This window comes from Festucalex cinctus, chromosome 6, assembly GCF_051991245.1.
Source record: "Festucalex cinctus isolate MCC-2025b chromosome 6, RoL_Fcin_1.0, whole genome shotgun sequence".
In the NCBI taxonomy this organism is placed as follows: Eukaryota; Metazoa; Chordata; class Actinopteri; order Syngnathiformes; family Syngnathidae; genus Festucalex; species Festucalex cinctus.
The window spans coordinates 10,967,987-10,991,316 of NC_135416.1; the positions used below are offsets into that span (position 1 = coordinate 10,967,987).

Consider the following 23,330-nt stretch of genomic DNA (forward strand, 5'->3'; position numbering starts at 1 on the left):
GCAAAAGCCTCAATTTGTCTGTGGCAGGTTTACCAGCTTCACAAGCGGCACAACAGACCGCATTTCGGTCAAAACAATGTGATTGATGAAAAGGAACAGAGGATGCGGAGTGGGAGGGACGCACGGTGGCAAGGAGACAGATTATGTTGCACACAATTGTTCCTCATACTCTAAGCAGGGTCCGATTTTTCAATCATCCTTTCATCACACAAGTCCGTCTTCCATGTTGCTCTGGCTTTTACCACATCACATATTTAAACATGCAGTGTAAACAAAACAAAACAAAACAAAACAAAACAAAACAAAACAAAACAAAACAAAACAAAACAAAACAAAACAAAACAAAACAAAACAAAACAAAACAAAACAAAACAAAACAAAACAAAAAAGTAATGTAACAGAATTGTACTTTTTATTTTCCTTTTTTTTTCTTTATTTTAAAAATGTCATTTAATTTACAAAACTAAATAAATTCTGATTTCATACGTCTCAAATGTAAAATAACATAAAATCACTGTGACCGTAAAAACACACATTATTTCTTTTTTATTTTATTTTTTTTTTTTTTACAACAACAAAAAAAACTCCATTAGAAATACATATATTGATTGTTAAACAAATAAAACAATGTTCACAAATGTATCGTAATTTCACAAATATTTGTCTGTTATTTAATGGAATAAAATGTAAAATTGACCTTTAAAACCCTAAACCAAAAACAGCTTTTAGATATTTATATTTAATTTTAACCATAATGTGAAATAACATAAAATAAAATAACTCCAAATTCTGTAATGTCCTAGACCTAGATGGTAGCATTCATTGTATTAATGTTTATTTTGAAAGGACATCTAATGTGATATAAGTAAAGGGGAAAGCTTGAGTGGGTGAATAATACGCAAAGCAAAAAATTGGTCTTATGGATGATGCCTCTGCTGAGGCATCACCACGACCAAGTATACGTTTCATGAGATCTAAAATTATAAACAACGGTGGCAACGTGGTCAGTGGTAGAGTGGTCGTCTGGTACCCTTGAGGTTGTGGGTTTGAGCCCCTTGGTGGACATGTTGAAGGATCCTTGAGCAAAATGCTGTGTCATAAGAATGTGAATGACTAGTAAGAATGTAAAGCTCGAGCCTCGTAAGGTGGAGAAATGCTATATAAATGAATTTCACTAACAATAACCGGTTGCAATTTAAACCCAATATCTAGTTTTTCAACAGTTATTGGCCATGGTTTGAAAAATGAATCACATTATTATTATTTTTTTGTCATTATACTGTTATATTACATACAATCTTGTAAAATTTACAGTTAAAAATTGCACTTAAATTATGGGAAAAACTGCTTTTACGATAAAGTAATTTTCTGTTACGTCACAGTATTTTTCTGGCTCCCCAGCTGCCGGAAAATTAACGTTTTTTTTTTTGTTTTTTTGTTTTTTACGATTTTTTTTTTTTTTAACGTGTATCCATGCAATGCTATCTAAATCCTCCCTCAGTCAGTCAGTCAGTGTGCGTGTTTGTCTGTCCGCTATCAGCAAAGTCGCCTGCGACTGTCTGGCATCAGTCGAGACGGACGACGTCTTGAGTGTCACAAAACTCACAGCTCAAATCGCATGACACGATGCGACATGACGGATGAGTGTTCCTCTCCAAAAGACGACAGGATTGAAGTGAGCGGCAGACAGCGTGAGCAAAAAAAAAAAAAAAAAAAGTTTGATGTATGCATGTTGATGCAATTCCCCCCTCAGTATTTTTATTTATTTATTTATTTTTATGACCACGTTGTTGTTGTTTGCACTGAACTGTAACAATTCTCTTGTCTCTCACGGCACACCTGCATGCAACACGATCTGAACGCACTTGTGTTTCACACACTTATGGGAACATGTATCCAAAATCGGCCATCATCTTTTGCTGCAGAAACAGCAACAGCGCTCTAAATTTTATCCCCTCCTCTACAAGCTTTCTGATTAAAAAAAAAAAGAGAGACAAGGGGGCAGGGAAGAGAGATCAGAGCAGGAGCCTAAATCGCTCAAGCTCCCTGCAAGCCAAAGCAACAAACTACTAAACCCACGCTGGATTTTCCATTAGGTTTGCTCTGAAACAATTGCTTTGGGATAACCTAGATCCCCACCTACACAGATTGAGTCATCCTGGATTGTAGTACTACTACACTACTACAGCAGAATTATGATGGTGCATGGTCACAGACATGCATTTGTGTTTCGTTATTAGCCAGAACAGCGTGTTATTAGAATGTCTGCCCAGCACATCCAGGCAAGATGAAACTTGAAACAATGAACTTATCATGATATTTTGGACTTTACACTGTAGGTTTTTTTCTAAAAAAGAAATTGGATTTACAGTAAATTCAGATTTGTTGGTGATGACATTTTAATGACTATGTTAGCAAAGGATAAAACATCAGTATTAAGGCTGAAAAAAAAAAGTCAGCTAACTTGATTAAATCGACCACAAAAATGGGTCAAAACTAAAATTTCTGCCTAAAAATTATACCATATTTTCGGGTTCACAATGTGAACTTAAAATCCTTTAATTTGATCAAAAATCACCAGTGTAATCCAGAGCGCCTGATGTATTTTTGTCATGTTTTGGTTCTGTGGGGTTGGAATTTTGTTTTCTTTTGGTGTTGGTGGGTGCATTGCTGGTGTTACGTGGGTTATGCTGGGTATCTCTTCAATTTCTGTCAAGTCAAGTCAAGTTCTGTCACATCAAGTCAAGTCAAGTTCTGTCACATCAAGTCAAGTTCTGTTACGTCAAGTCAAGTTCTGTCACTGGCACGTCAAATCAAGACCAGTTCTGTCAAGTCAAGTCAAGTCAAGTCAAGTCAAGTTCTGTAACTGGCACGTCAAGTCAAGACCAGTTCTGTCAAGTCAAGTCAAGTCAAGTCAAGTCAAGTCAAGTCAAGACCAGTTCTGTCAAGTCCAGTTCTGTCAAGTCAAGTCAAGTCAAGTCAAGTCAAGTCAAGTCAAGTCACGTCAAGTTCTGTAACTGGCACGTCAAGTCAAGACCAGTTCTGTCAAGTCAAGTCAAGTCAAGTCAAGTCAAGTCCAGTTCTGTCAAGTCAAGGCAAGTCGAGTCCAGTTCTATCAAGCTCAATCACGTCACGTCCAGTTCTGTCAAGTTAAATGAATGTTTTTTTTTTCCTGCCCACTTATCAATAAACCACTACGTTGCTTATTCCCTGTCTGATTAGTCTCCTCAACTTGGGTACACATCTCTCACTCCACCCCCAAACCATAACAATTTTAAGTTCATCATCTTTAATTAAAATTTCTTTCCATTATCACGTGTATATCAGCCCCACAGTCGTTGATTCATACGATAAACCTGTTAAAAATGAATTAAACTGTTAAATTCCTTCCTATTTACTTCCAAATTCATGTTTGTGTTTTCATTCACATCGACTGGAACTTGAATTACATCTAAGAATAATGGGAAATGTAGTTCTATTATCTAATGTAGTCCAAAGATTGACTAGCGATTACATTTGGTAAAATTTACTGTACATTTCATTGTCGGCAAAATTGTAGTGTCCGGGGTTTTAATTTTGAAAATCTGGTCAGCCTAAAAATACGGTACAATTGGTATAAAGTATTTAACATACAATGCTTCACAAAAATAATGCACCTTATAACAAGTTTATAAATATTGCGCCTAATAATAACCAATGGTCCAAAAAATACATTAATTAAGAATTCCAAAATTTTTGCGATGCCCAGAACCAAAGTTTGTCGGCTTGCGCGTTTCTGTGTGGACATTTGTTGCTGACAGATGCACTCTTCCAGCAATAAATGTCCCTTCATTGATGCTATGCAAGGCTTTGGTTTGTTTTTAATGAAAAATGGACAATAGGACAACTACTGCAAAGCGCAGCTCATCTCACTTGGAAGCTGGTACACGGAGATGTACACATTTGACTACGAGCCGGTGAGCATGTTCTCATTTCTTTTCTTTCTTTTTTTTTTTTTTAAATTAACTCATTAGCTAATATAATAATATATCCTATATCCATCGCTAGTTATAACACACTCTTGGGTGATTAGCAAAATAATCGACAGTTTCATCAGTCAAAAAAAAAAAAAAAAAAAAAAAAAAAAAAAAAAACAAGTTCAGTGATCAGTATTAGCTATTAAATTAGTAGTCAAGAGTTGTTGACAATAATTGTTGGGTACTCACATAATTCTGTAATGCTACAGTGTAATAATAAAGAGGTAATGTAATTGAAGTAATAGTCAAAATGAGCTTCATATAATGCCAGTAATGAAAAAATCTAGTTGGAAAATATGTTGTTTACAAGTTTCCAAAATAACTTTTCAGAAGTAAACCCAACACAAACAAATCCATGGAATAAATGTCAGGCTATTTTTTGATTATACACTGTCATTTGTATGTATATTTTCTCTAATTACAGTCCCCATTATCTTCTGCAAAATGAAAGCCGACAGTACAAAAGACCAACCAACGTCTCTGTGTTTGTGTGTGTGGCCACTAATCACGCCGGCTGATTTAATGTCACTGGGAAAGTCTGCATTATTTAGTATCTCGCTTCACAGCGTGTCACGTTAATTAAAGAGCTTGAGATAACAGAGGATGAGAGACAAATGGAAAGAGAGGGCGAGAGAGAGCGCAGTCGACGTGAAATGGCAAACAGGCACACAAAGAGGCAACGCGAGCTTGAAAGGAGACAGGAAAAAAAAGAAGAAAATAGAATGGGCCAGGTAGTGGCCAGATGGTAGTATGTGTGGTTGTTGTTGTTCATTACTGAGGGCCCAACAGAAAGCCCCCCGCTGCGTTTAAGCTTGTGGATCGCAGTCGCAGTCAACCATTCACTTACATTAGTCCCTATCGCTCAATTATATACACTGTCTGTCTGGACGAGCCTGCAGCCATCAGTCACACTTATCTATGCGATGGCTTGTGACAGAACAAAGACTGGCTCAATGACAGCTAGACACATGGTGAGAGGAGAAATCGGAGAGCCAGATGAGAGAATGTAGTGCAAAAAGTGAGACAAGTAACATTAAAACTAATGGAAAGTGCTCGTGAAAATGAAATCCTTTTGATTATTGCGTGTAACGCGAATGCTCAATTACCACGGCTGTCCGATGATGGCCTCGTCAGTCTTCTCTGTGTTTAAGACAGAGCTGTTGACTGTGCAGCTAAGCAACCAATAAAAACAGGATTTAGAACACCATGTTCTAAAACATATTTTTGTTTCATATCTCTCCATTTGACGTACACGCTTGCACACAAGATTACACATTTCTCAATTAACTAGCATGGAAGAGTAGAATGAGAGTCAATTTGTTTTGGAATAAACAAACAACGAGCAGGAAAAAAAAGTGTTTTGAGCAGATGACTGACAAAGTAAGTTAGGTTTTGGCGGAACCAAGTCAGGTGTATGTTAGCATATCAGAAATGGGAAGCTAAATTCACTCATAGCCATTTTCACTGAAGCAAGCCCTTTCACTCCTGGCTGTTTTACTGTATTTTGAATGTACTGTTTTTGAATGATTTTGCAAGGCCCACAGAATATTGTGTTAGCTACCAAAATAAAGATTAGAGTCTCTTCTTTCATCAGGAAAAAAAAAAAGTATATTTGTATCTGTTTCCATTTTGCAGCAATTAGCATTAGAATGCAGCTAAGTTCCATCAAAATTCACATTCATGGTGAAAATACTGGCAAAAAGAGCTTGTTGCAACATGGCCCTGGCTGATCTCTTATACTCTGCTGCCACCTGCTGGACATTTTTTGAAATAACTACCATTGCTTTAAACCACCTCTTCACGTCTTCTGTATGCTCTTGCATAATAAAAAAAAAACAAAAAAAAAAAAACATGTAAATACGTTTCTGGGAATGAAGGACAAAGTATTAAAAAACGTGTTTACACGTTTTTGGGTATGAATGAGTTAAGCTGATTTCAATGTAAACTAATATTACATAGGTCAATGCTTAGATAGCATTGTATGTTGTATTACCTTCTGTTCTACGTTCACTAATAGTGTAAGTATTCATTTTCATAGGAAGTCCATACATTATTTTCAAGACCATGCATCCCGGGTAGCTGGTAGAAGGAGCCTGCCCAAGCTGACTTTGGGAGAAAATCAGACTACAGTCTTGATTAGATGCCCGTAAAAGGGCCCCATTTAGAGACAGAAGCGTTGACGCACATTAACACTGCACACGGAATGTCTAGTATGAACATATCTGACATTTAAGTTCTCGTTTTTAAAATCTTTTTTGAATGAATAGTGACAAATAAAGATGGGCAGAATGAGAAAGTCAGAATCCAAATCCAGATGTAAATGTTATTTCGTGGAAAGTGCTTATGCTGTTAACATGGATCTGATTTAAATTAGGCAGCGGTTTGGATTTATTGCTGAAAATCCCCCTTAACGTCGTCAGAATTTTCTTTTCATATGTCGTTAAGATCCAAGATGGTGGCCTTTCATCACTGATTTTGCTTGTAACCAATCACAAGCTGCTTTCATATGCACCAACCCCCAGCATATTGGATTCAGTTTACAGGTGCAAGATTACAGTAACATAAGTGCAATTAAAAATGAATTTAGAGAAGAAACCTAAGAGAGGATTGTAAAGAAAGAGAAAGCGTAGGTTGATGATTGGAAGCAGCGAGGGACCAGACTGGGAAAGCGACGGCGCCGTGCAGCTGCAACGGAGGCTGACAAAGATAGAGACGCAGACAAAAGGCCGATCCTGAAAAGCGTAGCTTAAGGCCAAGTGTGCACCGAGGAAAAACAACACTCAGCTTTGCAATAGCAAATCAAATTATGATGCTGAGACAGCGAATGCAATTAGACGCACTTATTAACTTACGCTATTCGCCATGTTGGAACAGTGGCTGACTGACAGAAATGTCAATGTGGTGACAATTAGGATTTGTTGCATCACAACAGGAAACAGGAAGTCTTGGGGCCTGACCTTTCATTGAAAAGAGAAGTCATGAGTGAATATTGACCTTATTTGCTCACCATAATTTTGCAGGAGTGAGAATTGATCATCATGAGAAGAGCAGTGTGGGCAGTAGAATAAGTTGTGCTTTTTAGTCAGCAATTGTTTCCTTGTGGATTTATCTATTATAGGGGATTTTAGAGGCATTTAAAGCGCAATTATTTACCCATCCATCCATTTTCTGTATCGCTTACTCCTCACAAGGGGGTGCTGGAGCCTATCCTAGCCGGCCTCTGGCAGCAGGCGGGGGACACCCTGAACTGGTTGCCAGCCAATCGCAGGACACACAGAGACAAACAACCATCCACACTCATGACAATTCATGGTGTTCAATCAACCTGCCATGAATGTCTTTGGAATGTGGGAGGGGACCGGAGTACCCGGAGAAGATCCACGCAGGCACGGGGAGAACATGCAAACTCCACCCAGGAAGGCCGGAGCCTGGACTCGAACCCGAGTCCTCAGAACTGGGAGGCGGACATGCTAACCACTCATTCACTGTGCTGCCCACACAATTATTCATTTATGTATTTATTTATTTATGTATGTATTTATTTATTTATTTTTACAAATCCCACTAAAATGCAGGCATTTCATTACTTTATTAATCCTATTTTTAAGCATGACGAATTCAAAAATGCTTAGGACTGGTTTTAAAAATCGAATAATCAATATGAAATTGATTTTCCTTTTCATGTCTGATATTGATTATTTTAATAGCTCTTTTTTCTTTTTGTTTTTAAATAGAATTTTGAAGGCTTTTTTTTTACTGTTTTCTTGAAATTTACTGTTTTGACGTATTTTCTCATGTTTATGAAAGACCTGACTTGTTGCAATTCTGAATCTTTTTAAATGGAAAATGGATAGATGGAAGAATTAGAAAAAAAAGGAAAAAAAATGTCATCTCATCCTTGCTGATGTCAATGTTTGTGTAACTTAAGTGATTATAACACTACTTTCATCAATAAACTAGGAATGAGCGGTTTGGAAAATGGATGGATGAATTTAACCAGTTTCTCCCTCAGCAAAATTTTATTTGGAATTTAATGTTTGTGGAGTTTTTATCATGTCCTTGATATTTCAAAAGAATTGATGTTCCATAATTAATCAATATCAGATTGAAGTGAATTGAATCGAATCATAAAAAAAAAATCAAAATTGAATCGAACTGTGAATCGAAACTGAATCAATTGAGGACATTAGAATCAATACCCAGCGATAAAATGTTTATTCTAAATTTTGGTAGTGATAACACTTTTCCCCTTTCAACCCACTGTTGATTTCTGCACTGCAACTTACAGCTTAAAGAGTAACAAGGATGAAGCTTATATAACTTACATTTTTCATGTGTTAAAATGTGAAAGAAATAGTTTTGGGATCATTCAATAACTAACTTCAAACAAAGATACCACTGATGAATAGCACAAATGCATCTGCGTGCATGATTGCTGATCAGCTGTAATCTCCCCTGACGCACACACTCACTCACATAGACTTGGAGCAGCCCCTGAGCGAGTCAAGAGCAAGGCATTGATCTTTGGCGGCACACAAGCCAATGTCAAAGTCTGTGGGGATGTCAGCTGATTACATCACCCTGTGACAGCTTTTAATTGCCTCCATGCAGGGGTGACTTACCTTCCCTTTGCACCCACAGCAAGAACCACTGCATTGCTCTCGTATCCTCAGGTGAGTTGAATTGGCAGGTAGAATAAGAATGTCTGGCCGTGTTGGTCAAATGGGCTCTCTCTTTAAAAAATAATGTCGAGAGGCTGGTCTGACCACCATATATTAATTGTCAAAATGGATCATTAGTTGACATCATTTCAAAAGTAGCTGATGAGAGTTGTACTGCCATGGCAAGTTGTAGTGTATATTAAAGTGTATCATGATTCAACGGATTCATGAAAGGGCTTGTCAGGAAAGTGTTGTTTGTTTTGACTGCCACGGCATCAAACACCCAATCTATAATGTATGATAATGCATTCGCTCTCATCACAGCTAGTGGGGGAAAAAAAAGCGGCAGCAGTGATTACATTCTGATTTTGCTGGCTTCACTTGACACCTGAGGTGCACAAAATCACTTTCAAGCTATACTCAATAGTAATCTGACCTTCAGAAATGAGCTCTCGTTAGCTTGTAATGCTGCTGTAGGATGGCATCATTACCTCACTTAGTGCTCGACTTATTCAAGGTGCATGTGCATGAAAAGGGCACACATTTGTTTGTACATGCAAACAGATGTGGACACTAATCTAGGAACAAGGCACAAATGTATGGAAAAATTAATCAACACTTCCAATTCTATCACTTCAAATTCCATTTTACGCACAAAGTACAGTGCTTTTCCAGATTTTCCATGCTAAAAACCATCAGCGCTACCTACAGCACAAACCTCTCTTTTGATGTCTCCACTACCCGTCACCTGTTGCCAACAGCGTGCGTAATCTTGTTAAGAGTGAGTGAACATGTAAGTTGGACTCACCATCAACGCAACAACAGCCTTGCAATCTCTTGGAGTACCTACTATTAAGAATATTGGCAAATCAGACTCTGAGTGTTACATAACAATGATTTACAACCTTGTAATTTGATATTTTACAGTACAAAAACGTCCCAAACAGTATGTACTCTACAATACTGTATATTCAAATAATGATAATTGTTTCAATTTTGCACACATAAAATCTTTGTTTTAGCTGAACATAAAACTGCTATTTTATTGTAAGAATGGCCACAGAGAGCACCAAGTGCAAGAGTATTGTACCTGTACATCACTGGCATAGATAGATGAACAAAGATACATTCGTAAATAAATAATTTTAAGACCAATTGAGAGAAATTGGATAATTTCTTGTAGAACAGTAATTTGATATATCAATTTAGCAAAGCATATTTTAAAAGGAAAACTCAAAGCTTCTACAATATTAACTCATTCACTCACAGCCATTTTCACTGAAGCAACCCCCTTCGTTCCCGGTTGTTTTACTGGATTTTGACTGCTTTTGCAAGGCCCACACAATATTGTGTTATACTGCTATAAAAACATGGAACCTCCCAAAAGAAAGATTAGAGTCTCTTCTTTCTTCAGTAAAAAAAAAAAAAAAAAGTATATTTCTATCTATTTCCGTTTTGCAGCAATTAGCATCAGAATATAGCTAAGTTTCATCATCATTCACAAATCGGTTTAGAACTGTGGGGAAATCAGCTTGTTTTCAACATGGGCCTGGTTGATATCTTATACTCTGCTGCCACCTGCTGGTCGTTTTTGTAATAACTACCATTGCTTCAACCGTTTTCTTCAGTTCAGAGGCTCCATCAAAGCCGTCTGTATGCTCTAGTATAAAAAAATAAAATGAGAGCAAATGAGTTAAGGAATAAACAGAATAATTATTTTTTCCTTTGTGGGAACATTTTGGCCTCTACAGCACAGGTCTTTGTTGACTCATAACAAAGGAAAGCCACAAGTGTGTGTTATCTTTCTCTCCCATTACACAGAAATGAAAGTACAGTAAAGTGCAGTATTACGACAGAGCTCTGACTCATAAACTTGCCCCTTTACCCAAAGTTCTCCCCTCTCAACGTTTAATTAAAAATAGCTGCAGCATGTTGCATTTTCTCTCATTTTGAAAGGAGCAAATCGCAGTTTTCCCTGGGAGACGAAGGCCTTGAAAACTCACAGAGTCATTTGAGCCTTGCTTTCAGCACAGTGGCGAAAACAAGAAATCAATAGGACAAAATGAGAGGAGAGGAAGGGAAAATGTGATTGATTGAGAAGAGGATTCAGGCTGTCTGGTATTACTCAACTTATCACTTCCTCTGCATCCTTCTTCCCCCCTCCTTGTTGTATTCAACCATTTCCAGCCTTACTCATTTCCTCCTCGCGCTTGACATATTTCCATCTCTAAAGGTGCACACAAACGATGAAATCACTGTCATTCTTTGCGCTGCCTTCCACCATTTGCATATTAGTGCTTGTCACTTGTGGCTTTCATAATAGATTGATGATGTAGATTGGATTGTCCCTGATGATGTAGCTGCCAAACAAAAGAGAAAAAAAGGCATCCTTTCGCTGGAGAAGAAGTGATGCTAAATGATGCAATAAGAAATGCTGCCTTTGGACAATTGTCGACTGATAAACGTCTGGTTTTTATGAAAAGTACGCCGTCTTTGTGAATTTGGCGTTCTGGCGTCGATCTGGCAATGTGGTGGCCAAAAGCAGATTACATTTTAGACTAGTAAAAGGAGGTCTAAAATGTGGTGCAGGTGATGTAACTCGATTTTGGTGTAATGTATTTGTCAGGCAGACCTGCCAGATCCTGAGGTCTGTGGACATGTGCGGTGGATCGTATTCCTTTTATAAATATGACAACGGCGTGGGATTATCTACTGAAGCGTATTACATTCACTTAATTTAAAAAAATAAATAAATTAAAAAAAAACTATTTTTCTGACTAATTTTTTGGGGGAGTATTTTTTTTACTTTTCTGTTTTACTGAATTTTTTTCCGTCATAAAAAAGTATTTCAAAAAACGGAACAAATTATTCAGAAAAACAGGAGGACGAATTACTCAGAAAAACAGGGGTAAAAATATTATTCAAAGTATTATTCTGCGTAGTTTTTCCTCCTGTTTTTTTTCTGAATATTTATTCCCCCTGAAAAAATATTCAGTAAAACATAAAACAAAAAATCAGAAAAACAGAGAAATAATAAAAAACAAAAAAACAAAACAAAACCCTCAACCCAAAAATGGTCAGAAAAACAGGTGTCCCCCCCACCCCGATACGCAATACACTTCCGTAATAATCCATGTGAAGCACTGTCAAAATTAATTCATTGAACAAATTATTTTTCTTATCATCTTAAAAATGTTTTAATAGCACCCCACTGTCCGGGGAAGCCACGATTGACCAGGAGTCGGCTGTGTTCCCTCCCACAACGGCGCTATTCTAGGAAAGTGTTAAAAGAAAAAAAAACTTCTCCCATGCGCATGGTTAGACTGTGCTGCGCATGAAAATAGGTCCCAGTATCCCAAGCGTTGATAACACATTGATCCGTCTCTATTAGCAGCTGTGCATTACATCAGCATTTAGCCCGCTGGTGCCTCCAATTGTCCCATTCTAATGATAAAGTGTCCCCGCTGTTACGTCTCAAGAGCGGCGCGCAAAGAAAGGAAAAGTGCCCACTAAGCAGAATGGTGAAAGTGGCCAATCGAAGATTTAAGCCAGCTGTGACTAACATGCCCACGCTGGGCCTCCACTGGGCCATCCTCTGGCAGAAGGGAACGAGAGAGAGAGAGAGAGAGAGAGAGAGAGAGAGAGAGAGAGAGAGAGAGAGAGAGAGAGAGAGAGAGAGAGAGAGAGAGAGAGAGAGAGAGAGAGAGAGACTAAAGTTGAGTGGATTAGCAGGAGGTGGGGAGACGACAACATGTAATTACCTATTTACCCAGCTTTCAGTGGAGACCTCATTGAAGGCTAATTGGGCATTAGTGTGAGCCTCGTAAATGACAGAGCGAGGCATGGTCGGAGGAAGTGAGGGAGCGATGATGGACGAGCACCAGCGCGGGGGCAGAGAGGCTAAAAAAGAAGAAATTGAGATGAAGGGTGCAGTGAGAGGGAATGACAGACATAAGATAGCACCAGACAAAGAAGGGCGGTGGCGGGGAAAAGTAGTCGCTAATGTCAAATTTTGGAGCAGCTGTATGCTATTTAATGCAAATGTACTCAACCGCAAAGGCAGCAAAAAGTACTTTTCCAAGGACGAACGATAACAGTTGTCTATTCTCTTTAAAATACATGTTATCATTTGAAAACAGCATTAGTAGCGCAGTTGCGGTTTGCTAAATGATGAGGTACACGTCATTTTTTTCCCCAGATTGGTCTTCTTTTTTTTTGTTTTGTTTCAGTTGCTTCACATTTCTTGATTGTAGAGACTCTACACAGTCATTGGCAGATCTTTTGAACATGAATTATGTGCTATCGACTGCACTTGTTTACATAAATTAGCACATCATGTCTGGCGACTTCATGCTTTCTTTCTTTTAAGAGCTGTGTAGGCAAAGCAAAACACACCAGAAGGACCGAATGTTAAATGGTTTAGCTACTTAATTTTTTATTACTTTTTAATTTGATGTTAATCTGTGGCAATAAAGTGAATGGTTATTATTTGAGAAAAGACAAGCTCAATGGAAAGTAGGACTATTATGTTTTGGGTGGTGTGTCATCTTTTTGCCATTCTGTTAAGATAACAACAGTCACCGGCCAAGATAAATGCAAATTAAACTGTGGTAAATATGCATTTCTTAATAATAAGGTAAGAAAGAATGGCCCATATACTAGTGGTGTCCTGGCTGGTCTAACAATACTTTTGTCTATAAGGTGATGGAGTTGGCACTGGAACAACTGAAACAGTATTGCATTGTTTTTTATGTATTATTATTTAGTATTAAATATTGTTTCTGCAATGAAAACATGTCCAAATATGTGATCAATTGCAACTGATTACCTTAATCACGGACCAGGCGCAACATTATGGCCACTACTCTGACAATCATCTGAGAAATAATAAAAAAAAACAAAAAAACTACAATATATCAACAGATTCGGCCTTGTCTCCCTCATGTTTTTTTCTTTTGTCCAGCTAATTAGCAAATCACCAGGCTTCCCGTTCTGTCTGCTTACAGTCGTTGTTATTCTTTCGGGATTCTCGGAAGGATTTTGACTGTGTTAAAAGACACATTTCTTGTGCGTTTTTACATATTTGGCTAATAAATCTGATTCTGGTATTTGTCATTGTACTAACTAATTGTTTTAGCTCGTGTGCAAGCTAACATGTTAGCATGCCAGATAACTTACAAGTATGAGAAAAAAAAACATTTGTAATTGACACATTTTTGTGTGGATGTATTTATTTATTTATGTTTTTGATTTGTTTTTGGGTGTTTGCCGCCACCCACACCAGAGAAAAGAGCTTAGAAAAGAGAGTGAGAAAGTGTCATTAAGACACAGCAAGACATGACAGTATTAAATTTGAAAGAGACATAGAAGAAAGAAAAAAAGGAAAATAAGCAGAGTTCCCTTTTTGGACAATGCACACAGCAAATGAGGTTCATTTATTTTGTGCATGTCAATGAGTTTGTTTAAGTCAAGTCGAAGTTGCCTTTATCTTCTTTATGCTAATTATTGTGTTTGTGAATTTATAGTATACTGTTCACGGTGGATTTATCGCTTGTTAAGGAACGATAAATCTAGCAGTTGTGTCTGTAGCTATTAAGTGCTGCCAAGGGAGCTATATAATATGTGTAATTGTACTAATACAGTATATGCACAGCACAAGACAAATGTGTTCGGTGTGAGCCCGCACGTGCGAGTACCGCGTATATGCATGTGTGCGTCTCATTGTGGTGCGACACGTTCCCTTCGGCCCACAGCTGCATCCAGCGGTGAGCCTTTCATGCTGGGAGCAAAATGACCCATCTGAGGCAGTCACCTATGTAATGTGTTTTATTACATGGATGGATGGAGGGTCGGATGGAGCTACAGTATGGATGGATGAGCATGCGGTATGGTGACAGTGCTGCTGCTCGGGCCCGACTCTGGGCCACAAACGTGCAACGCACACACCTGGCGATCAAGACGGCTGGCTGACCTCCGCAAGCAGGTGGAACACAGCAGTAATAATTTACAGGCCTTGAGCGGGGCTCCTGCGTCAAATAAAATATGGATTTGCTGGCGCCCAGAAGTGGGCTCACCCTTCGAGAACTGAACCTTTTATCCACACGCTGCTCCCTTTATAACTCAACTAGTCTATACCTACTTACAGAAACCGACTCACTTGTTCCCTAATGCCACAAATGACATCATCATCCACATCCCAATGACTGACGGAGCCTCACAAGAGGAAGATGAGAAACCCCCACCATCCTTTACTTCCCTCCACACATTCATTGAATTCCGGAGCACACCACAAGTCAAGAGAGTGCTTCTATTGTCAAAGTCGACTCCGTGAAGACCGACAGTGTCAGTAAAACGGAGCCGCGCTCGCTCCGTGCCCACTTTAAAGGCGTTTCATGTGGTGCGAGTCAAACGCAACGCAGCTTCCCTCTGATGCGAGCTCAGAGGACTGTTTACACATCTGGATGAAAAACAAGACACACTCCAAACACCCCCGACATAGAGACGCAGTGGATCTGACAAGTCCATTGAAAAGTAAAGAATGCCAGCTAACCAACACAATGTATTGTTAACACTCACCCATCCCCATGAAGGTCAACGGAGAGGCAATGTACAATTGAGTCCAAAAATATACCTCTTGATCAATCTTCTCCGATGACATGTTATAACGACTGAAAGAGAAGGATGGGGTTACATAACCTTTTCCCCACCATTGATTTTGGCCGGCCCCACCACTAGAGTACACGAGCAAGATTCAAAATAACATGCAGGGAAACGCAAAGGGGAGATCCGCTGACAGATTTCCAAACATTTTCACACTCTCGATTTGAAGCAAGCACGTAGAAAATAAATAGAAAAATGACGGATTTTTTTTGTAATTTGTAATTCAAACCAGAATGTTTGGGAAAATGTTGATTGTAAAACTGTAATAGTGTAATTCAGGGGCTTGCTTGGTGATGAAGTGCTGCATCCACAAGTGAAAAAACAATTGATACTTTTACTGTTTGTATGAGGTCTTGGGTGCACCTCACACTTGCTATTTCTTCAAAAGTGAAATTATGATCCTAGTCTTAGAATAGCTGCTCCCGCACGAATCATGGTAACAAAAATCCATTCTTGTCGTTGCACAACCTGCATTAGGTGGTGGAAAGGTAATCAGTGGCTCATTAGCATGATAAAGGAACGTATATTATATTATTATTATTATATTATACTGATTTCAACAGGGCTGTCATTCTTGATCCTTGTGATACATTTTGTCGTAAGCATGTCATCGACATTTCATTATACAACTACAACTGATTTTTATATTTGATTTGTACATATATTTATACATTCAGGGAGTCCTCGCGTTAAGGTACACTCGACCAAAGGCATCGACTTTACAACGGTTATCCCCGGTCCGCCATTTTGGCTCCTCGTCCGCCATATAGCTCGCAGTGTTTTCCCCCTCGTCCGCTATTTAGCCCTAAGCTAGTGCTAGCGCTTGTGCACTTGTGGGAAAATCTTTGTTTTTTTCACCCTCTTTTTTTTTTTTTCCCACATCATGGCCCCAAAGAAGAAGAAAGCTACGTCTTCGATCAATGTTGGTCCAGCCAAAAGAAAAACAATTATCATGGAAGCGAAGCTAAACATTATAAAAAGATCGCAGAAAGGAGAGACACCGACAAACATCGGCAAAGACTTGGGCTTCAGTCGGACAGTTGTACAGCATCTTATTTATTTTATTTTATTTTTTTAATGTATTTTAGATTTTTTTGATGCAAATTATTTTGATGTAAGTATTGACTTTAATGGGGAAATTCGACTTAAGTCGCTAGGGTATGAACATAACTCCGACGTAACTCGAGGACTCCATGTGTATGATTTTCGATATTTGAATAATAAATAAAATGTCATATACTTCAATGCCTCTTGCTCAAATCCAGCTGGGAAATGAGGATAAGCCATACACAATATGAATGGATGCCAACTGCACGATTGTCTGTACAGCTAGTAAAATGTTTCCAGTTGAGAGAGAACATGGGAAACTGCTCATATACATTAACAGCATTTCACAAGTATTCCTTTACATATTGCACTTTAAAAGTGGTGCGCAGAAGGAAAGACCATTTAGGACTTGTCGCATAGGCAAATTCTTCTGGTTTTGGCTGCGCTGTTTGAGCTGTGTGTGAAACTTTCCATAACACGAGCCTCTTGAGTGCAGCACACGCTAAACATCACATTTTCCACTGGCGCTTCCTTTATATGGATATAGAGTGGCATAGCTTTTAAGGACAGTGGGGTAGAAAGGAAGAGTGAGTTAGAACCCACATCCCTTCTAGCTCAATAATTAAGACTATGGACAATAAATACGTAATGGGGGCTTTTTCCACAAAGAGCGCCTGCCTATTCTTCTTGAAGATGAGGCCGCGGGGAGCGCGCCTCGGGAAGAGCGACTAAGTACACTGGCTATTAAAAATGAATGCAAGGAACACCGGCCATGACCGGTCCTGTTGAAAAACCGCCCAGCGTGTTGTGATAGGAGTTGCCGTGGTTACACGGATTCCCAAACGCTCCTTGGTTGTCAGGGTCAATCAAATCAGACATCGGAGCGTGAGCGCCGGAAACCTCCGCCCTTCCTCGACTTGCTGCTGCTGGGGGCACCAGTGATGTCATTAAGGAATAAGTTGGATGGAACTGAGGATCGTGGGGCTTGACAGATAGCGACTTTAGCAAAGAATTTTGACTTTTAGATGAGTAAAAGTATACGTTTTCTTAAAACCCTATGACGCCAAACGTATCATATTAAATACAAGACATTTTGAGCCCTCTATTTGATGAGTATAATAATTTTTCCCCCATCAAAACCCTGACGTATAGGATCTGACACGTGCATTGCACGGATACTCCATTAGAGGGCAGTATCACCCAGCTGATGGCTTTTCCAGCGACCTTGCAAGATTGCTCCAATTGAGAAAGGAGAGACACCCATACTTAATAAATAGTGAGCAATGTTCTTTCTGTTTTTGGAAATACTAATATGTATGATATATGTCTGTTTATTATTGTATTTTTGACAGTTATAAATGTATGAATTTAAAGCATTGCGACCAGATGTATCAAATATGTCACAAATCAAATGTCATATGTGGAAGTTGAAAAAAAATTGTTTGTTCAAAAGGACCAATAAATACTCAATTTAAAGACATGTTGGTACTTTGAAAACTTAATTTTGTAACACAAATTCTACCATTCCATTATTTTGATTTGCCATTGTTGTTATTGTACCTTTTCTGGAAATTACAGCGTGATCCTGTAATGTGGCATGTGCGCGATATCACAGGATGGATTGTTTTGAAAGTTGACAAGGATATTTTTAGCCTTGAGAAAATACACCAACTACCCCCCGAAATATCACATATATTTCTGAGGCATTATGTAATTCCGACTGCATATGTGTTACTGCTGAGTTCTTGTCTGCGTAAATTTTGAACTTGATGAAATCTGAGCGATTGTTTGTCAGAAGTTGTAGTTTAAGTTGTTACATAGAGTGTAATGTAAATTTGTCCCCATCATGTGTATGTCAGCAAATGAAGGAAACTAAAAAGGCAGACAAGTGCAAGATTGGTGCATATGGTGATAGACCATATGTGCAGCTGCACCTTTCATTGGGCATAAATAAATTGCTGTGAATGTATGCGAGTTTCATCTGTGGTCCTCAGAGCAGAACAGTCCTGTACAACTCTATATTTTATATAACAGCTCTTGACAGCAGTGCTGAACTTGTCTTACAGTAGACAACTTCACAAGCCATGAAGAGAATACCAAAGAGTCTGGATGAGTGTGTACGGCGGGGATCTCGCTGTCACTCCCACACAAACACGGAAGGAGATCCTTTTGACTACATAGCAGGTATATAGAGCATCTTTCGGATATGAAGAAGATTCAGAGTCCAAACATAGTGAGGCACCAGGATGACGGATGAGGACGAGCGGCCGTCTATCAAAGACAACTCTCGTTTTCATGTGTCATTGATGTCAGTGATGACGTCATCAATCACATTGCTGTGGGGATGTGGGGGATTCAGAGAGCGAGGGGTTAAGGGAAAATGTCCTTAGGCTGAATGAAAAAACTGCACAGGTACTCTTCGTACGCCCAGCAGCTTATAAAAACATAACTGCATCGCTTTCAGTTGATTTCAGGGTTAGGCTAACAACAGGTTTATAGACTGACGCCGCATCCTATAATGTTTGCTCAGAGACAAACAGAAACATAAGCATGTAAGAATTTGGTATCTAGCTTGATAGTGTTGTAGGTTTAAATACATAAAGACACCAACATCAAAATCAAAGCCTCTTAGAGCATGACCATCCATAATTATGATCTATTACACGCACAAGATTAGTAGACCGTCAAAGAGGAGCAGATAAATATGGCGCAGATAAATTACATATATTGAAAAAGAAAACAAAAAATCATACATCACTCTTGCATCAACTAGATCAGTCTCAGGATTAGCAAAATGTATGCAACTTTGATTCATTCTCTTTTTGCAGATTTGGGACGTCTATGAGGAAAAAAAAAAATGCTAATATGTAGGCCAAATATTTCATCTTGTGGTGTTATGTGATTTTAATACAGTAATGATTTTTTTCCCCCTACCATAAAACTGTGTTATGGAATCACAGATTTTCTTTTATATCCTCGTAAGATTGTCTCCGTGTCATCCATTAAAGGAATTTAAGGCATTCCCTGGTAATTTGCGAGCAGGAAATCCTTCATAATGCTTCGTCTTTTAGTGGAAGAAGGTTGTTTGAAGATCACGCAGCGTAGGAACAGTGATTTTCCTTTGAATGCGATGATGTTCTATGCCAGCCTTCACACCTCTGCACGCTCAAAATTAAAATCAAAGCAAAAACTGTTGACAGTATACCCATTAAAAGCATTATATTAAAAACGTGCGACGTTACGTGATTAGGTACACTATGTAATTTGAGTATCTTCCTCAATTGATCAGACAGGGTTTCCCCCAGTGCTTCAGCTTTTTTTTTTTTTTTTTTTTTTTTGACAATACAGCATATTGAGCTTCCCTAAAAGCACTTGAGCTGTAATTATTCCAAAATACAGTATAACCAACCACTCAGTTTTAGGTGTTCATCACTTAACCAATAGAGGGCAGTCATGCACTAAATGTACACAGAAGAAGACAGGAACAGGAAGTTATTAACCTCATGTAGCTAAACAGCTAGCTCTACACTTGTTTACTCATGGAATAATGTTGAAGCATCGTCTGTAAGTGACTTTTAAGACACTATTACATGTGTAATGTAAATAGTAAGGGTGTCACGATTTCGATTTTTTATCGAAATCGATCGAAATTACGTCACGATTTCGAGCATCGAAATAGAAGAGAGGACACACGATTCGATGCCCCCGCCACCGCCGCCACCGCCACCTCCCAGGAAAGCAAATGAGACGCAGCCATTCAGCTACTAGCTAACGGCACTTGTTAGCTGACTTCTCCTGCAGTCATGATGGCAAGCGCGGACAGACACAGCAATGGTGCTTCAAGCCGCTCCCGCTTCTCTCGTCACCAGTTTGGAAACATTTTGCGTTCCCGGTGAGTTATGTCGACAACGTTCACGTTGTCGATAAAAAGACCACAGTTGCAAGATATGCTATGTGCGCGTACTGTACTCGGCCACGGTGTTACGCCCGGCTCGTCAAGGGGAAGGGAAGTAACACAATAACAGAAAATATAGAGTAGATAAACACGGGTCGACTTTAACATCTGAGTAGTTTTAATTGAAATTTCAGGCAGGGGTTTGACAAGGGAGTGAAAGTGGAAGGTGAACAAATAATAACCGCATTTGACAGAACTGACAGAACGGAGGAGAAACAACAATAACCAATAGGGGTATAATACACGGATACACAATAGCGTCGCGCTGGCACAGTCGTCCAATCGGAGTGTCGCGCTGGCACAGTCGTCCAATCGGAGTGTCGCGCTGGCACAGTCCTCCAATCAGAGTGTCGCGCTGGCGCATTCAAACTGAAGTACCATTATACGGGCACCAGCCGACACAAACACACACATACATACTAGGGGAGCGGAGCCGGCGGCGGGCCCGAGCCGCCAGCCGTAACAACGGGAAACACGACAAACATGACGGGACATTTACGCAGGCATCACAAAGATTTAGATTTATCAAATTCAACTAGAAGTGGGAAAACAACGGTCCAACCAACTATTTCATCCTCATTTACAGTGAAACTTCCACACACTTCAGCTCGCGCGAAACGCCAGATCCATAGGTCTATTTATAGCAGCAGACCTGCAGCCTTGGAAAACGCTGGATTCAAACATTTAATTAGTGTACTTGAACCACGCTACAGTATGCCCAGCAACTGTAAATGTTGGGATATAGTTTGTTCAGGCTGTATTTGTTCCATGACTTTGGATACAATATATTTTTTGTTGTTGTTGCACATTGCACATTATTTTAAGAGGAACGCACAGCACACTGTTGTAACCAAAAACAGTCAATAGATGGCAGGCACCCACTGTGACTTTTTGTTTTTGTTTTTTTATTTTTTATTTTACACTTCAGTAAGAACAAGACGGTTAACTTTATATTGTAAATAAATTCTTTGAATTTGATCATTCCTGCCTAATGTCAATTATCATATATTACATAAATTTACACAAAAATAATATGGAAATTGCATCACCTATATGTAGCCGATCTTTTGAAATAAGATTTACTGTACAATGAATAGAACCAATGATCATAGACTAGCCTTAGCCTACAGAAGCATATGCCTCTGTGTTATAAAGTGGGGGAGCGGAAAAAAAAAAAAAAAAAAAAAATCGAAAAAAAAAATCGAATCGTGACCCCAAAATCGAAATTTAAATCGAATCGTGGAGTTGGCGAATCGTGACACCCCTAGTAAATAGAATGATTTATGTGTAAACTAAATGGTAGTTAGTGTTTGTTTACCATATCGCTTGTGCGCTAATGCTAATTGTGAATGCTAAAACCATTTAGCATAGCTATTTTTTTAAGAAGATAATAAATAATGATTACCTTTACTTATAGCCACTCAATACAACTTACGTCCAACCATAGTGGATTTAAAAAAATAAATTAAAATAAATGGGGTTGGCATGATTTAGGATAACCAATTTTAAAAATATTTGATAGTGACAGCACTAGATATGTCAAATTTTGTGGGGGGGGAAAAAAATCATTCTCAAGGGAAAAAAATACAATGCAAATGTGTAATTATGCTGATTCTTACGCACTTCGTCAGGGCTCTAACACCAAAATGTGTGAATCTAATTACCCAAAAGAAAAAACATCAACATAGAGTGTGACTTCTCTTGTAACACAGCAAACTTTTGCATACAAACATACAACAGGAAACATACATCATAAACGCACTTAATGATGCAATCTGTCACTTCTTCAAAAGCTGATAGGCCAATACATCAAGGCACGAAAACTAATCTATCACATGGCGGCACCAGGTTAAAAGCATGAAGATGAATCGGAGCTGTGTCGTGGAAAGAAGGCTGACTCGTCCTTGTCGGAGTTACCAAATGATGCGGGGAAAGGGGAGGGCGGTGGTTGCGGGCTTGAGCCGCTGCGCACACAATAGGTGCTTCACGAGACCTAAATAATTTCCAAAAACACTCCAACTGCTTTGTCAGTGAGGGACAAGGAGGCGGGAAACACCCACCGATGAAAAGCGCGTGTGCACATGAAACTATATACGCGAGAGCTCGGCGTACGCTTCATCATCTCGCTGATTGCTCACTAGGGAACACATCTCGCTGATACGGTAAAGAAAACAGCGTATAATGTGTGTGCGTGCGCTCCCATCCTGGGGTATGCGTCGTGGAATCCAAAGCATTTGACCCCAATCTGTGTCTCTGCATTATTTATAGTTCAATGCTAGCTTTGCTTTTGTTTGTTTTTCAACGCTCATCTTAAGCGTTGAAGAGTGGGGAAACAAAAGGTGATTATGGAAAAACGAAATATGCAGAGTATATATTATGAAGAATCTAATAAAGACCCCATTCTTGGGTGTCATTTGAATCAACTCACAAAATATTTGGGGACTAAGCAAAATAATATTCTTAGAGGCTTTGGCCATTTTCCACCAAGCTGTAATGTTCTTTTTATAGTGAGCCCCTGCTTTATGCACACATTTTTATTATTATTATTATTATTATTATTATTTTTTTATTTTATTTTTTTATTTTTTTTACAGAATACGGTAAGTAAGTACGACTCGTACCCTCGATGAAAGTGAACTTTGGATATCTTGGGACTCCCAACAACGGAAATGTAGAAAATTGTGAACTAAACTGCACTGCTTGAAAATGGCTGTGGACCATCACTTCCCTTTTCTGGTACTTTATTGTTAACATGCCCACTGCATTGATCTGAAACTGAAGGAATGGATCTATACACATTGCAATGGGAGACTTGTTACTGGATTGTTCAGACTGGATGCTCTTCATTGTTGTTTACTGGTATTTTCCTCTTTGTTAGCTTCAGCAGTGGATTATGTTGCTTTCAAAGCTACAATGTCACCTTTTCCATAGCTCATGAGACCCAAGGTAAAGAATTGTCAATTGATTCATGATCACTTTCGGCATATTTGC

The 23,330-nt window shown here is 38.9% G+C and overlaps 1 protein-coding gene across 30 annotated transcripts in view; it reads right to left on the reverse strand.

The window, feature by feature from the left end:
- LOC144021419 (receptor-type tyrosine-protein phosphatase delta-like) overlaps nucleotides 1–23,330 on the reverse strand; it is a 202,966-nt gene that overhangs the window by 79,607 nt on the left and 100,029 nt on the right. Inside the window, exon 6 of one of the 30 annotated variants that reach the window (XM_077525674.1) lies at nucleotides 12,439–12,577. The exons of the other annotated variants lie outside the window; for them this stretch is intronic. The gene's annotated coding sequence lies outside the window, so the exon portion shown is untranslated. The remainder of the gene's footprint in view (nucleotides 1–12,438; nucleotides 12,578–23,330) is intronic. 30 annotated transcript variants of the gene reach the window in all.